This window comes from Emys orbicularis, chromosome 14 (genome assembly GCF_028017835.1).
Source record: "Emys orbicularis isolate rEmyOrb1 chromosome 14, rEmyOrb1.hap1, whole genome shotgun sequence".
In the NCBI taxonomy this organism is placed as follows: Eukaryota; Metazoa; Chordata; order Testudines; family Emydidae; genus Emys; species Emys orbicularis.
In genome coordinates, this window is record NC_088696.1 from 38,971,707 (window position 1) to 38,986,408 (window position 14,702).

Here is a 14,702-nt window from a genome sequence, read left to right on the forward strand (position 1 = left end):
ATAAAAATAAGATATTCAAAAGTTTAACAAATTGGGGGATGCGGGGGGACACCGAAGTCGCTCCTTGCCTAGGGCCATGGGCAGTGGGTATAATAGGCCAGGGAAGGTGTTGGGGCAGTGGGTTGCAGTCTCGGGGGGGAGGTAGGGTGGGTGGGGGTCTCACGGGTGTTGGGGCAGTGGGTCGGGGTTTTAGGGGGTAGGGTGGGTGGGGGTCTCATGGGTGTTAGGGCAGTGGGTCGGGGTCTTGGGGGGAAGGGTGGGTGGGTGTCTCGCGGGTGTTGGGGCAGTGGGTCGGGGTCCCGGCCGGGGTAGGGTGGGTTTGGGTCTCGCGGGTGTTGGCGCAGTGGGTCTGGGTCGGGGGGAAAGGGTGGGTAGGGGTCTCGCGGGTGTTGGGGCAGTGGGTGGGGGTTTCGGGGGGATAGGGTGGGTTTGGGTCTCGCGGGTGTTGGTGCAGTGGGTGGGGGTTTCGGCAGGATAGGGTGGGTTTGGGTCTCGCGGGTGTTGGGGCATTGGGTGGGGATCTCGGGGGGGAAGGGTGGGTGGGGGTCCCGCGGGTGTTGGGGCAGTGGGTTAGGGTCTTGTGTGGGGAGGGTTGTTGTGGATCTCACGGGTGTTGGGGCAGTGGGTCGGGGTCTCGGGGGTATTGGGGCAGTGGGTTGGGGTCTCGCAGGTGTTGGGGCAGTGGGTGGGTGGGGGTCCCGTGGTTGTTGGGGCTGTGGGTGGGTGGGGGTCTCGCGGATGTTGGGGCAGTGGGTCTGTGTCGGGGGGAAGGGTGGGTGGGGGTCTCGCGGATGTTGGGGCAGTGGGTCGGGGTATCGCGGGGTAGAATGGGGTGCGGTCTCACGGGTGTTGGGGCAGTGGGTGGGGATCCCGTGGGTGTTGGGGCAGTGGGTGGGTGGGGGTGTCTTGGGTGTTGGGGCAGTGGGTGGGGATCTCGGGAGGGTAGGGTGGGTGCGGTCTCACGGGTGTTGGGGCAGTGGGTGGGGATCTCAGGGGGGAAGGGTGGGTGGGGGTCCCGTGGGTGTTGGGGCAGTGGGTGGGTGGGGGTGTCTTGGGTGTTGGGGCAGTGGGTGGGGATCTCGGGGGGGAAGGGTGGGTGGGGGTCCCGCAGGTGTTGGGGCAGTGGGTTAGGGTCTTGTGTGGGGAAGGTTGTTGTGGATATCACGGGTGTTGGGGCAGTGGGTCGGGGTCTCGGGGGTATTGGGGCAGTGGGTTGGGGTCTCAGGGGGGTAGGGTGGGTGGGGGTCCCGTGGGTGCTGGGGCTGTGGGTGGGTGGGGGTCTCGCGGATGTTGGGGCAGTAGGTCTGTGTCGGGGGGGAAGGGTGGGTGGGGGTCTCGCAGATGTTGGGGTAGTAGGTGGGGATCTCGGGGGGGTAGGGTGGGTGGGGGTCTCGCGGGTATTGGGGCAGTAGGTTGGTAGGGTGGGTGGGGGTCTCACGGGTATTGGGGCAGTAGGTGGGGATCTCAGGTGGGGTAGGGTGGGTGGGGGTCTCGCGGGTATTGGGGCAGTGGGTCGGGGTATCGCAGGGTAGAATGGGGTGTGGTCTCACGGGTGTTGGGGCAGTGGGTGGGGATCTCAGGGGGGAAGGGTGGGTGGGGGTCCCACGGGTGTTGGGGCAGTGGGTCAGGGTCTCGTGTGGGGAGGGTTGTTGTGGATCTCACAGGTGTTGGGGCAGTGGGTCGGGGTCTCGGGGCACTGGGTTGGGGTTTTGGGGGGGTAGGGTGGGTGGGGGTCTCATAGGTGTTGGGGCAGTGGGTCTGGGTTGGGGGGAAGGGTGGGTGGGGTGTCGTGGGTGTTGGGGCAGTAGGTGGGGATCTCGGGGGGGTAGGGTGGGTGGGGGTCTCGCAGGTAATGGTGCAGTGGGTCGGAATATCGGGGTAGAATGGGGTGTGGTCTCACGGGTTTTGGGGCAGTGGGTTGCAGTCTCAGGGAGGGAGGTAGGGTGGGTGGGGGTCTTGCGGGTGTTGGGGCAGTGGGTCTGGGGGGAAGGGTGGGTGGGGGTCCCGCGGGTGTTACTGTTGGGGCAGTAGGTGGGGGTCAGGGTGTTGGAGGAGTGGGTCGGGGTCTCGGAGGGGAAGGGTGGGTGGGGGTCCCGCGGGTGTTGGGGCAGTGGGTCGGGGTCTCGGGGGGGGAAAGGGTGGGGGGGGGTCCCACGGGTGTTACTGTTGGGGCAGTGGGTCGGGGTCAGGGTGTGGGGGCAGTGGGTCAGGGTCTCGGGGGGGGAAGGGTGCGTGGGGGTGTCGTGGGTGTTGGGGCAGTGGGTGAGGGTCGGGGGTCAGGGTGTTGGGGCAGTGGGTCAGAGTCTCGGGGGGGAAGGGTGGGTGGGGGTGTCGTGGGTGTTGGGGCAGTGGGTGAGGGTCGGGGGTCAGGGTGTTGGGGCAGTGGGTGGGGGGGTGTCTCGCATGTGTTGGGGCAGTGGGTCGGGGTCAGGGTGTTGGGGCAGTGGATGGGGGTCTCGGGGGAGGTAGGATGTGTGGGGTTCTCGCGGGTGTTGGGGCAGTGGGTGGGGATCTCGGTAGGGTGGGTGGGGGTCTCGCTGGTAATGGGGCAGTGGGTCAGGGTATCGGGGTAGAATGGGGTGCGGTCTCACGGGTGTTGGGGCAGTGGGTGGGGATCTCGGGGGGGAAGGGTGGGTGGGGGTCCTGCGGGTGTTGGGGCAGTGGGTTAGGGTCTTGTGTGGGGAGGGTTGTTGTGGATCTCATGGGTGTTGGGGCAGTGGGTCAGGGTCTCGGGGGTATTGGGGCAGTGGGTCGGGGTATCGGGGGGTAGAATGGGGTGCGGTCTCATGGGTGTTGGGGCAGTGGGTTGCAGTCTCGGGGGGGGAGGTAGGGTGGGAGGAGTCCTGCGGGTGTTGGGGCAGTGGGGGGGGTCAGGGTGTTGGGGCAGTGGGTCTGGGGTCAGGGTGTTGGGACAGTGGTTGGAGATCTCAGGAGGTCAGGGTGTTGGGGCAGTGGGTCTGGGGTCAGGGTGTTGGGGCAGTGGGTGGAGATCTCAGGTGATCAGGGTGTTGGGGCAGTGGGTTGGGGTCTCGGGGGGTAGAATGGGGTGCGGTCTCACGGGCGTTGGGGCAGTGGGTTGCAGTTTCGGGGGGGTAGGGTGGGAGGGGTGTCTCGCAGGTGTTGGGGAAGTGGGTCAGGGGGAAGGGTGTTGGGGCAGTGGGTGGGGGTCTCGGGGGGTAGGGTGGGTGGGGTCTTGCGGGTGTTGGGGCAGTGGGTCGAGGGTCAGGGTGTTGGGGCAGTGGGTGGAGATCTCAGGGCGGTAGGGTGTGTGGGGGTCTCGTGGGTGTTGGGGCAGTGGGTCTGGGTCGGGGGGGAAGGCTAGGGGGGCCAGGATGTTGGGGCAGTGGGTGGAGATCTCAGGGGGTCAGGGTGTTGGGGCAGTAGGTGGGGATCTCAGGGGTGTAGGGTGGGTGGGGGACTCGCAGGTGTTGGGGCAGTGGGTCTGGGTCGGGGGGAAGGGTGGGGGGGGTCACGGTGTTGGGGCAGTGGAGATCAGGATGTTGGGGCAGTGGGTGGGGATGTCGGAGGGGTAGGGTGTGTGGGGGTCTCGCGGGTGTTGGGGCAGTGGGTCTGGGTCGGGGGGAAGGGTGGGGGGGGTCAGGGTGTTGGGGCAGTGGAGATCAGGATGTTGGGGCAGTGGGTGGGGATGTCGGGGGGGTAGGGTGTGTGGGGGTCTCGCGGGTGTTGGGGCAGTGGGTCTGGGTCGGGGGGGAAGGGTGGGGGGGCCAGGGTGTTGGGGCAGTGGGTGGAGATCTCAGGGGGTCAGGGTGTTGGGGCAGTGGGTGGAGATCTCAGGGCGGTAGGGTGTGTGGGGGTCTCGTGGGTGTTGGGGCAGTGGGTCTGGGTTGGGGGGGAAGGCTGGGGGGGCCAGGATGTTGGGGCAGTGGGTGGAGATCTCAGGGGGTCAGGGTGTTGGGGCAGTAGGTGGGGGTCTCAGGGGGGTAGGGTGTGTGGGGGTCTCGCGGGTGTTGGGGCAGTGGGTCTGGGTCGGGGGGGAAGGGTGGGGGGCCAGGGTGTTGGGGAAGTGGGTGGGGATCTCAGGGGGTCAGGGTGTTGGGGCAGTGGGTGGAGATCTCAGGGGGGTAGGGTGGGTGGGGGTCTCGCGGGTGTTGGGGCAGTGGGTCGGGGGGTCAGGGTGGTGGGGCAGTGGGTGGAGATCTCAGGGGGGTAGGGTGGGTGGGGGTCTCGCGGGTGTTGGGGCAGTGGGTCGGGGGGTCAGGGTGGTGGGGCAGTGGGTGGGGATCTCAGGGGGTCAGGGTGTTGGGGCAGTAGGTTGGGATCTCAGGGGGGGTAGGGTGTGTGGGGGTCTCGCGGGTGTTGGGGCAGTGGGTCTGGGTCGGGGGGGTCAGGGTGGTGGAGCAGTGGGTGGAGATCTCAGGGGGTCAGGGTGTTGGGGCAGTGGGTGGAGATCTCAGGGGGGTAGGGTGGGTGGGGGTCTCGCGGGTGTTGGGGCAGTGGGTCGGGGTCGGGGGGGAAGGGTGCGGGGCCAGGGTGTTGGGGCAGTGGGTGGGGATCTCAGGGGGTCAGGGTGTTGGGGCAGTGGGTGGAGATCTCAGGGGGGTAGGGTGGGTGGGGGTCTCACGGGTGTTGGGGCAGTGGGTCGGGGGGTCAGGGTGGTGGGGCAGTGGGTGGAGATCTCAGGGGGTCAGGGTGTTGGGGCAGTGGGTGGAGATCTCAGGGGGGTAGGGTGGGTGGGGGTCTCGCGGGTATTGGGGCAGTGGGTCTGGGTCGGGGGGGAAGGGTGGGGGGCCAGGGTGTTGGGGAAGTGGGTGGAGATCTCAGGGGGTCAGGGTGTTGGGGCAGTGGGTGGAGATCTCAGGGGGGTAGGGGTCTCGCGGGTGTTGGGGCAGTGGGTCGGGGGTCAGGGTGGTGGGGCAGTGGGTGGGGATCTCAGGGGGTCAGGGTGTTGGGGCAGTGGATGGGGGTCTCGGGGGAGGTAGGATGTGTGGGGTTCTCGCGGGTGTTGGGGCAGTGGGTGGGGATCTCGGTAGGGTGGGTGGGTGTCTCGCTGGTAATGGGGCAGTGGGTCAGGGTATCGGAGTAGAATGGGGTGCGGTCTCACGGGTGTTGGGGCAGTGGGTGGGGATCTCGGGGGGGAAGGGTGGGTGGGGTTCCTGCGGGTGTTGGGGCAGTGGGTTAGGCTCTTGTGTGGGGAGGGTTGTTGTGGATCTCACGGGTGTTGGGGCAGTGGGTCAGGGTCCCGGGGTTATTGGGGCAGTGGGTCGGGGTATCGGGGGGTAGAATGGGGTGCGGTCTCATGGGTGTTGGGGCAGTGGGTTGCAGTCTCGGGGGGGGGAGGTAGGGTGGGAGGAGTCCTGCGGGTGTTGGGGCAGTGGGGGGGGGTCAGGGTGTTGGGGCAGTGGGTCTGGGGTCAGGGTGTTGGGACAGTGGTTGGAGATCTCAGGAGGTCAGGGTGTTGGGGCAGTGGGTCTGGGGTCAGGGTGTTGGGGCAGTGGGTGGAGATCTCAGGTGATCAGGGTGTTGGGGCAGTGGGTTGGGGTTTCGGGGGGTAGAATGGGGTGCGGTCTCACGGGCGTTGGGGCAGTGGGTTGCAGTTTCGGGGGGGTAGGGTGGGAGGGGTGTCTCGCAGGTGTTGGGGAAGTGGGTCAGGGGGAAGGGTGTTGGGGCAGTGGGTGGGAGTCTCGGGGGGTAGGGTGGGTGGGGTCTTGCGGGTGTTGGAGCAGTGGGTCGAGGGTCAGGGTGTTGGGGCAGTAGGTGGGGATCTCAGGGGGGTAGGGTGGGTGGGGGACTCGCAGGTGTTGGGGCAGTGGGTCTGGGTCGGGGGGAAGGGTGGGTGGGGGGGTCAGGGTGTTGGGGCAGTGGAGATCAGGATGTTGGGGCAGTGGGTGGGGGTGTCGGGGGGGTAGGGTGTGTGGGGGTCTCGCGGGTGTTGGGGCAGTGGGTCTGGGTTGGGGGGAAGGGTGGGTGGGGGGGTCAGGGTGTTGGGGCAGTGGGTGGGGGTGTCGGGGGGGTAGGGTGTGTGGGGGTCTCGCGGGTGTTGGGGCAGTGGGTCTGGGTCGGGGGGGAAGGGTGGGGGGGCCAGGGTGTTGGGGCAGTGGGTCGGGGGTCAGGGTGTTGGGGCAGTGGGTGGAGATCTCAGGGCGGTAGGGTGTGTGGGGGTCTCGTGGGTGTTGGGGCAGTGGGTCTGGGTCGGGGGGGAAGGCTGGGGGGGCCAGGATGTTGGGGCAGTGGGTGGAGATCTCAGGGGGTCAGGGTGTTGGGGCAGTAGGTGGGGATCTCAGGGGGGGTAGGGTGTGTGGGGGTCTTGCGGGTGTTGGGGCAGTGGGTCTGGGTCGGGGGGGAAGGGTGGGGGGCCAGGGTGTTGGGGCAGTGGGTGGAGATCTCAGGGGGTCAGGGTGTTGGGGCAGTGGGTCGGGGGGTCAGGGTGTTGGGGCAGTGGGTGGGGATCTCAGGGGGGTAGGGTGCGTGGGGGTCTCGCGGGTGTTGGGGCAGTGGGTCGGGGGGTCAGGGTGTTGGGGCAGTGGGTGGGGATCTGAGGGTGGTACGGTGGGTGGGGGTCTCACGGGTGTTGGGGCAGTGGGTCGGGGGGTCAGGGTGGTGGGGCAGTGGGTGGGGATCTCAGGGGGGTAGGGTGGGTGGGGGTCTCGCGGGTGTTGGGGCAGTGGGTCGGGGGGTCAGGGTGTTGGGGCAGTGGGTGGGGATCTGAGGGTGGTACGGTGGGTGGGGGTCTCACGGGTGTTGGGGCAGTGGGTCGGGGGGTCAGGGTGGTGGGGCAGTGGGTGGGGATCTCAGGGGGGTAGGGTGGGTGGGGGTCTCGCGGGTGTTGGGGCAGTGGGTGGGGATCTCAGGGGGTCAGGGTGTTGGGGCAGTGGGTGGGGATCTCAGGGGGGTAGGGTGGGTGGGGGTCTCGCGGGTGTTGGGGCAGTGGGTCGGGGGGTCAGGGTGGTGGGGCAGTGGGTGGAGATCTCAGGGGGTCAGGGTGTTGGGGCAGTAGGTGGGGATCTCAGGGGGGGTAGGGTGTGTGGGGGTCTTGCGGGTGTTGGGGCAGTGGGTCTGGGTCGGGGGGGAAGGGTGGGGGGCCAGGGTGTTGGGGCAGTGGGTGGAGATCTCAGGGGGTCAGGGTGTTGGGGCAGTGGGTCGGGGGGTCAGGGTGTTGGGGCAGTGGGTGGGGATCTCAGGGGGGTAGGGTGCGTGGGGGTCTCGCGGGTGTTGGGGCAGTGGGTCGGGGGGTCAGGGTGTTGGGGCAGTGGGTGGGGATCTGAGGGTGGTACGGTGGGTGGGGGTCTCACGGGTGTTGGGGCAGTGGGTCGGGGGGTCAGGGTGGTGGGGCAGTGGGTGGGGATCTCAGGGGGGTAGGGTGGGTGGGGGTCTCGCGGGTGTTGGGGCAGTGGGTGGGGATCTCAGGGGGTCAGGGTGTTGGGGCAGTGGGTGGGGATCTCAGGGGGGTAGGGTGGGTGGGGGTCTCGCGGGTGTTGGGGCAGTGGGTCGGGGGGTCAGGGTGGTGGGGCAGTGGGTGGAGATCTCAGGGGGTCAGGGTGTTGGGGCAGTGGCGCTGCCCCGCCTGTTCCAAGGCCCAGAAGCTGCTCCCTGCCCGGGATCGCCCGGACCGAGCCGTGTGAACGTTGACTGCGCGGTTTGGTCCTTGCGCCGCGCCGTCGCCGTCGCCATGGAGACGGGCCTAGCGGTCTGACCCAGGCCAGCGCACGGGAGGCGCCTGGAGCCACCGGCCTGGCCCTGAGCGCGCCCCGCGGGATGAGGCAGGAGCGGGGTGCCCAGAGCCGCCGCTCACTGCGGGGAGAAGGTGAGGAGCGGCCGCAGCCTGCGGAGCGGGGTGTCCCGAGCGGTTCGGCCGGCTGCGGAGGGCGGAGCCGTTAGGCAGGGGCAGCCCGGCCCGGCGGGAACCTCCGCTTGCGGGGGCTGGGCGATGGGACCCAGCCGGGCGGGCTGGGCGAGGAGCCGCGGCCCGAGAGCCCAGGGGCCTGCTGCGGGTGTCGGTCCTCGGGGTGCAGCGCCCCGCCCCGCCCCGCGTGCTGCCCTTTGTCAGGCGAGCGCCGTGCGCCGGGGCGGGCAGCGGATTCCTTAGCCCCGCAGCCCTGTAGTTGTGGTGCCCACCTTAGGGTTGCCAATTCTGGTGGGATGTATTCGTGGAGATTTCGTCATATGACATCATCGTTAATTAAAGATGGATCTTCAATTCCTGGCGACTCCAGGCCAATCCTGGAGGGTTGGCAACCGTAGCCTACGTCCTCCTTCCAACACCATATGGTTTTTTTTAAATCATCAGTGTATGATGCAGTATTAGAAATGTTACCAAAGTAAATGTGACTGATTTGTATAGCAACTATTAGTAGGGTTTCATTATTAATTATTCAAATAAAGAAAGCGGCGTTCAGTGGCTGTGCATAAAATACTTCTCAGGTTCCCCAAAGGACACATCCTGGTGACTTGGACTGTTGTGAAGTAGCTGGGACGTGTCACTCCTCCAGCCTGACCCTTTATGCTTGAACAAATATGCTGACATAGAAGAACATAAGAATGGCCGTATAGGGTCAGACCAAAGGTCCATCAAGCCCAGTATCCTGTCTACTGACAGTGGTCAATGCCAGGTGTTTCAGAGGGAGTGAACAGAACAGGGCAATTATCAAAGTGATTTATCTCCTGTCATCCAGTCCCAGCATCTAGCAGTTAGAGGCTTAGGGACACCCAGAGCACAGGGTTGTATCTCTGACCAATTGCCATTGATAGACCTATCCTCCATGAACTTACCTAATTCTTGTTTGAACCCAGTTAGTTTTGGCCTTCACAACATCCCCTGGCAAGAGTTCTACAGGTTTACCGTGCTTTGTTTGAAGAAGTACTAATGTTTTGTTTGTCACACACTGGTCCACTTCCGATTTCTAGAGGAACTGAGTTATGACTAGCGCTATATGACAAAATACTTTTGGGTCACCTCAAGGGACGCATCCTTGTGACCATTATGAATAGATGAGGATATGCCATGCCCGGAGCCAAAGCTTCATTTCTTGGCCAAAAATTTTCTGCCAAATAGTGTATTCCCATTTTCTTTGTTAGTAAACATACAATATGCATATATATATATAAAAACAAAATAAACAACAACCCAAAAGCAATAATCAACCAATTTGTTGCAAATCTGTCTGGAATGTTTTCATAGGAATTATATGAACAGTTGAAAATTACAAAGTCTATATGAATCCTATTTGTTAGACAAATTAAGAACAGGGGAAATGGCTACATTTATCAAAATTCATTTAATTGTGTAATATAAAAATATTTCTTTTGATGTCTCTTGTTTGTTTCCCATCTAAAATATGAAGAAACCACATGGGCACAGTTGGTTCCCAAATAATCAAGTTTATTAATTATATAAAACATACAAGGCCTACCTTAATACTGCTCTGACTGGTCTCTGATGGTTTCTACAGTATAGAACACAGTGAATGTCACTGGAAGGCTCACAAACTATTTAAAGGATATGACTCTGTTATACAATTAGTTGAACCAGTCTTTAGACTTGTTGTGAGCAGGGCGAAACAGCTGATTGGCGCCGCAAGCCTGGGAGGCGGGAGAAGTGGAGCAGCGACGGCGTGCTTGGGGAGGGGGCGTAGCAGAGGTGAGCTGGGGTGGGGAGCCCTGCGGCAGCTCCCCCCCCCGCCCTGAGGCACCCCCGCGGCAGCTCCCCACCCCCCCGGCCCGGGGAGCCGTGTGGCAGCTCCCACCCCAGCTCACCTCTGCTCCGCCTCCTCCCCGAGCACGCCGCTCCCGCTCTAATTCTCCTCCCCTCCCAGGCTTGCGGCACCAAACAGCTGATTGGCGCTGCAAGCCTGGGAGGCGGGAGAAGTGGAGTGGCGACCGCGCGCTTGGGGAGGGGGGCGTAGGAACGCTGTAAAAAAAAAATTGGGGGCACCGCTTTTTGGCGCCCCCAAATCTTGGCGCCCTAGGCAACCTCCTAGTTTGCCTAAATGGTAGCACCGGCCCTGGTTGTGAGACTCATACAGCAGCAGAGTGACTTGCCTTTTCAAGGAATTCGGAGAACATTTCATCTGTGGCTGGAATATCTTCACTTTCTTTCCTGTTTTTAATTCCAAAATTCCATCATAGATTTGCCAACTGTGTTCCAAGTTTGTGGAAACATACAAAATGGTAGCCCCTTTGCTTTAATGTTTATGCAGATAACTTTGTCCTCTATTGAACTAATTAGTATTTGAAACAATAATGCTGCATTCAAATTACATAGGAAAGAGTGACAGATAAAGGGTTTTTCTGGAATATGGGCATTTCATTGTCTTAGTATTCAGTGAATAGCATTTAAAAGATGCAATTCAGTATTTTGATATAACAACCAAAGTGTATCTTGTTTTCTTTCAACGTACCCGCTATCATGCACAGAAATCTCTCATGAAAATAATCGAGGGTCAGCTTTTTGACTTTTTCTGAAGTCAGACAACTGCAAGTGTAGTAAGTGAGATGCATGGTTCACTGTTCATTAAATCATAATTACTCAATTGACACAACTCATTCCACTTGTTCACTTTGTAATGTAATTGTAAAATAAGAAATTGTAAATAAGAAAAAAGTTGCAATTTTTGTTATAACTGTTTGAGCAATTGTTGCTGTTATTGTTAGTGCTGATCACTGGTGACATACAGTACTTTAAGAATGTGTATGTGCCTGTGTGTGTGTGTGCATGCATGCAACTATAAGCATTCCTAATTACTTGTATTAAGACCCTTTTTTACACAGAAGGAAAATTTCTTCATGAATTCCTGCATAATTTGGTGCTGTCTACCTTTCCAAAAGGAAGCTTTTATGATCTGTAATACGGATGCTACCAAGTCCTACACCAAACATCCACAGGGAGGGGAAAACTTTGGTAAAAGTGTTTGTGTAGAAGGACTGGTGAAAGGTTTTCATGATTCATAGAATTTAAGGACAGCAGGAACCATTAGGTGATCTAGTCAAACCTGTCTCACAGACCATAGAATTTCATAATTTGCAGATTCCAAGGCCAGAAGGGGCCATAGTGATAATCTACTCTCTACTCTGATCCATATAACACACAGAACTTCTCCCTAAAACCCCTAGAGCATATCTTTTAGAAAACATCCAATTTTGATTTATACATTTTCAGTGATGGAGAATCCACCACAATCTCTGGTAAATTGTTCCAATGGTTAATTTCCCTTACTATCAAACATTTACATCTTATTTCCAATCTGAATTTGCCTAGCTTCAACTTCCTGCCATTAGATTGTATTAGACCTTTCTCTGCTAGATTGAAGAGCTCATTGTTAAATATTTGTTCCCTATGTAGGTACTTGTAGACTGTGATCAAGTCACCCCTTAACCTTCTCTTTGTTAAGCTAAATAGATTGAGCTCCTTGAGTCTCACTATAAAGCATGTTTTCTAATCCTTTAATCATTTTCATGGCTCTGAACACTCTCCAATTTATCAACATTGTTCTTGCATTGTGCACACTAGAACTGGACACAATATTCCAGCAATGCTTACACCAGTGCAAAATACAGAAGTAAAATAACCTGTCTTCTCCTTGAGATTCTTCTGTCTGTGCGGTCCAGGATCGCATTAGCCTTTAGGCCATTGTGTCACATTGGGAACTCATGTTCAGCAGATTATCCACCATGACCCCCAAATCTTTTTCAAAGTTACTGCTTCCAAGGATAGAGTTTCCCATCTTGTAAATATAACCTACAGTTTTTGTTCCTAGATTTAATATGGCTAAATGTATAAAATGCATATTGTTTGCTTGCACCCTGTTTTCCAAGCGATGCAGTTCACTCGGAATCCGTGACCTCTTCTCTTCTTTATTTACCACTCCCCCAATTTTTGTGTCATCTGAAGACTTTATCAGTAATGATTCTATGTTTTCTTCCAGGTCATTGATTAAAATGGTAAATAGCGTAGGGCCAAGAACCAATCCCTGCTGGACCCCATTGGATACAGACTCACTTGATGACAATTCCTAGTTTACAGTTACATTTTGAGACCTGCCAGTTTTTAATCCATTTAATGTATGCCGTGTTAATTTTATATCGTTCTAATTTTTTAATCACAATGTCACGTGGCACCAAGTCAAACGCTGCTTCTAGGTATAAGGAGAAGCAGACGTGCCAAGCTGCTAGTGATGTAGGAGGCTCAATTTCCCTTTTCAAGTGTGGCTCACTCAGCAGAGCTGCTAGCATGCCTGAAACGGTAGGAACCCTTGAAGTGAGATCAGGAGTTGTATGTGAAGGCAAGCTGAGGCTTTGATTGTGGAAGTGGAAGTGATGCTAATGGGCTAGGAAAGGATCTTGAGGATATGCAGAACTTGTTTCTGTCCCTGTTATTGAGCCAAGGTCGAAGTTCTTAGGTAGATGCAGAGTGAGAGTAGACCCTGCCTTTCTTATTCAACTGTTACTGTCCTCCAGCAGCTATTCCACAATGCCCCATACTGACCACTCTGGTCATCATTGTGAGCTCCACTGCCCAGGGGTCACATAGACCGGAAGCCCAACTTAAATCCCAGTGAATTTTTGAAATTCCTTTTCCTGAATCCCCAGCTTCAGGAGCACACCAAGCAGCTCTCCATTGTTGAGTGCAACTTCCCAGCTGACCATGCCGGCTACACAATCCAGACTGGCTCCTGGCTGGAGTAGACCGCAGGTATTGGAGCTCCGTGGCCTGTAGGGAAAAGAGGCTGTGCAGGCACAGCTCCAAATCAGCTGCAGAAACGTGGACATCTATGAGCAGATTGCTCAGGGGATGCAGGACAAGGGCTACAACAGGGACCAGCAGCAGTGCAGTGTGAAAGCCAAGGAGCTGCAGCAGGCGTACCAGAAGGCCCTGGAGGCCAACAATCGAACCAGTGACGAGCCACAAGAACTGTCACTTTTAGAAAGAGCTACATGCCATATTCAGCAGAGACACCACCCCACTCCCAAGAGCACCGTGGATATCTCTGAGAAGCCCGAGTCACAGGCCCCTGCTGTGAACAGCGAGGAGGAGGAGGAGGGACAGCTGACTGGGGGATCCAGCTGGCCAGCGAGCCTAGACCTGTTTTTGTGTCCACCACAGTCCAGCCAGTCCCACCAGTTAAGCACTAGCAAGCCCAATGCAGGGGAAGGAACTTCAGGTAAGTGTGTAGTATAATTTAAAATTACAGGCACTCCCAAAGTAGCAGGACACATCTTTTGACTTATCATTAATTTACTCTTGCTAGAAGAGGTAGTGGTACATCCAAGAGGTAGACTTGATATCTACTTTTCATTCCCCTCTAGAATTATGAGAGGGGCGGGGTATGCAGAGCAGTTTTTGTGCAGGGTTGTCTCGGGAATCCTCTAGAGAGATCTCTGTGAAACTTCCATGGAGGTACTCTGCAATCCTCTGCCAAAGATTTCTAGGGAGGGCTGACTTATTTCTTCCTCCACAGTAGGACACTTTCCCACGCTATTCAGCAATAACTTCAGCAGGCATCATTGCAGTACATAGTCTAGCAGCATATGTTATGGCCTGGATGGCCTCAGGATGCCAGCAGCAGCTGTGCTCTTTCTGCTTTCGTTACCCTCAGAAGTGAGATATGAGCTGAAATCACCACTGCTTGTGCAATACGGTGCCAGCATTCAGTGCCGTTGCCCTATACTACTAGAATCATGCAAACAAGCAGTTCCCTCTGTGATAGACCCAGACCAGTTGGGAACAGCAGAGTAGCAGAAGGGAGATATACGGGCCACTGGATAAGTAGTTTTCTGTTCCCTGAGTGACCAGAGCAGGGGCTGCTCCAGGCTAATAGACCACCTGACTCCAATTAACCTGCTAAGAGTCAGATGAGGCAGTTAAGCACCTGACTCTAATTAAGGCCCCTCTGATGCTATAAAAGGGCTCACTCCAGTCAAGCCAGGGGGAGCCAGAGGAGAGGAAGTGTGTGAGAGGAACTGGGAGCAAGAGGTGTGCAAGAAGCTGAGAGTGAGTAGGCGTACTGCTGGAGGACGGAGAAGTACAAGCGTTATCAGACATCAGGAGGAAGGTCCGGTGGTGAGGACAAAGAAGGTGTTGGGAGGAGGCCATGGGGAAGTAGCCCAGGGAGTTGTAGGTGTCGTGCAACTGTACCAGGAGGCACTCTAAACAGCTGCAGTCCACAGGGCCCTGGGCTGGAACCCGGAGTAGAGGGCGGGCCCGGGTTCCCCCCATACCTCCCAACTCCTGATCAAACACAGGAGGAATTGACCTGGACTATAGCTTCTACCAGAGGGGAAGGTCTCTGGACTGTTTCCTGACCCACAGGGTGAATCTGTGAAGTGAGCAAATCCGCCAATAAGCGCAGGACCCACCAAGGTAGAGGAGGAACTTTGTCACACCTCCTAATTTCCCCAACCCCTGGTGGGCCATACTCACCATGACTGGTGCTGTTACTGGCGCAGTGCACAAGCAATCCCAAGCAGAAGTGAGAATATAGTGCTTAAAACTTTAGGGGAGTGAGTTCAGCATCTTAAGTTTCACTTTCCATAGTGAATACACTGAAAATGCTACCACTGTGTGTTTTATCTGCAGCTGCTGTCATTGTGGCCTTCAGGGTCTCTCCCTCCACACTTACTGAACACCGGAGCCAGATAAGGAGGAGAAAGAAGAGGACTCAGGATGACATGTTCCGGGAGATCCGGCAACCCAGTTCTGCATCGGACAGTGAGCACAGGGCCGGGAGGATGAACATTGCGGACAGCTT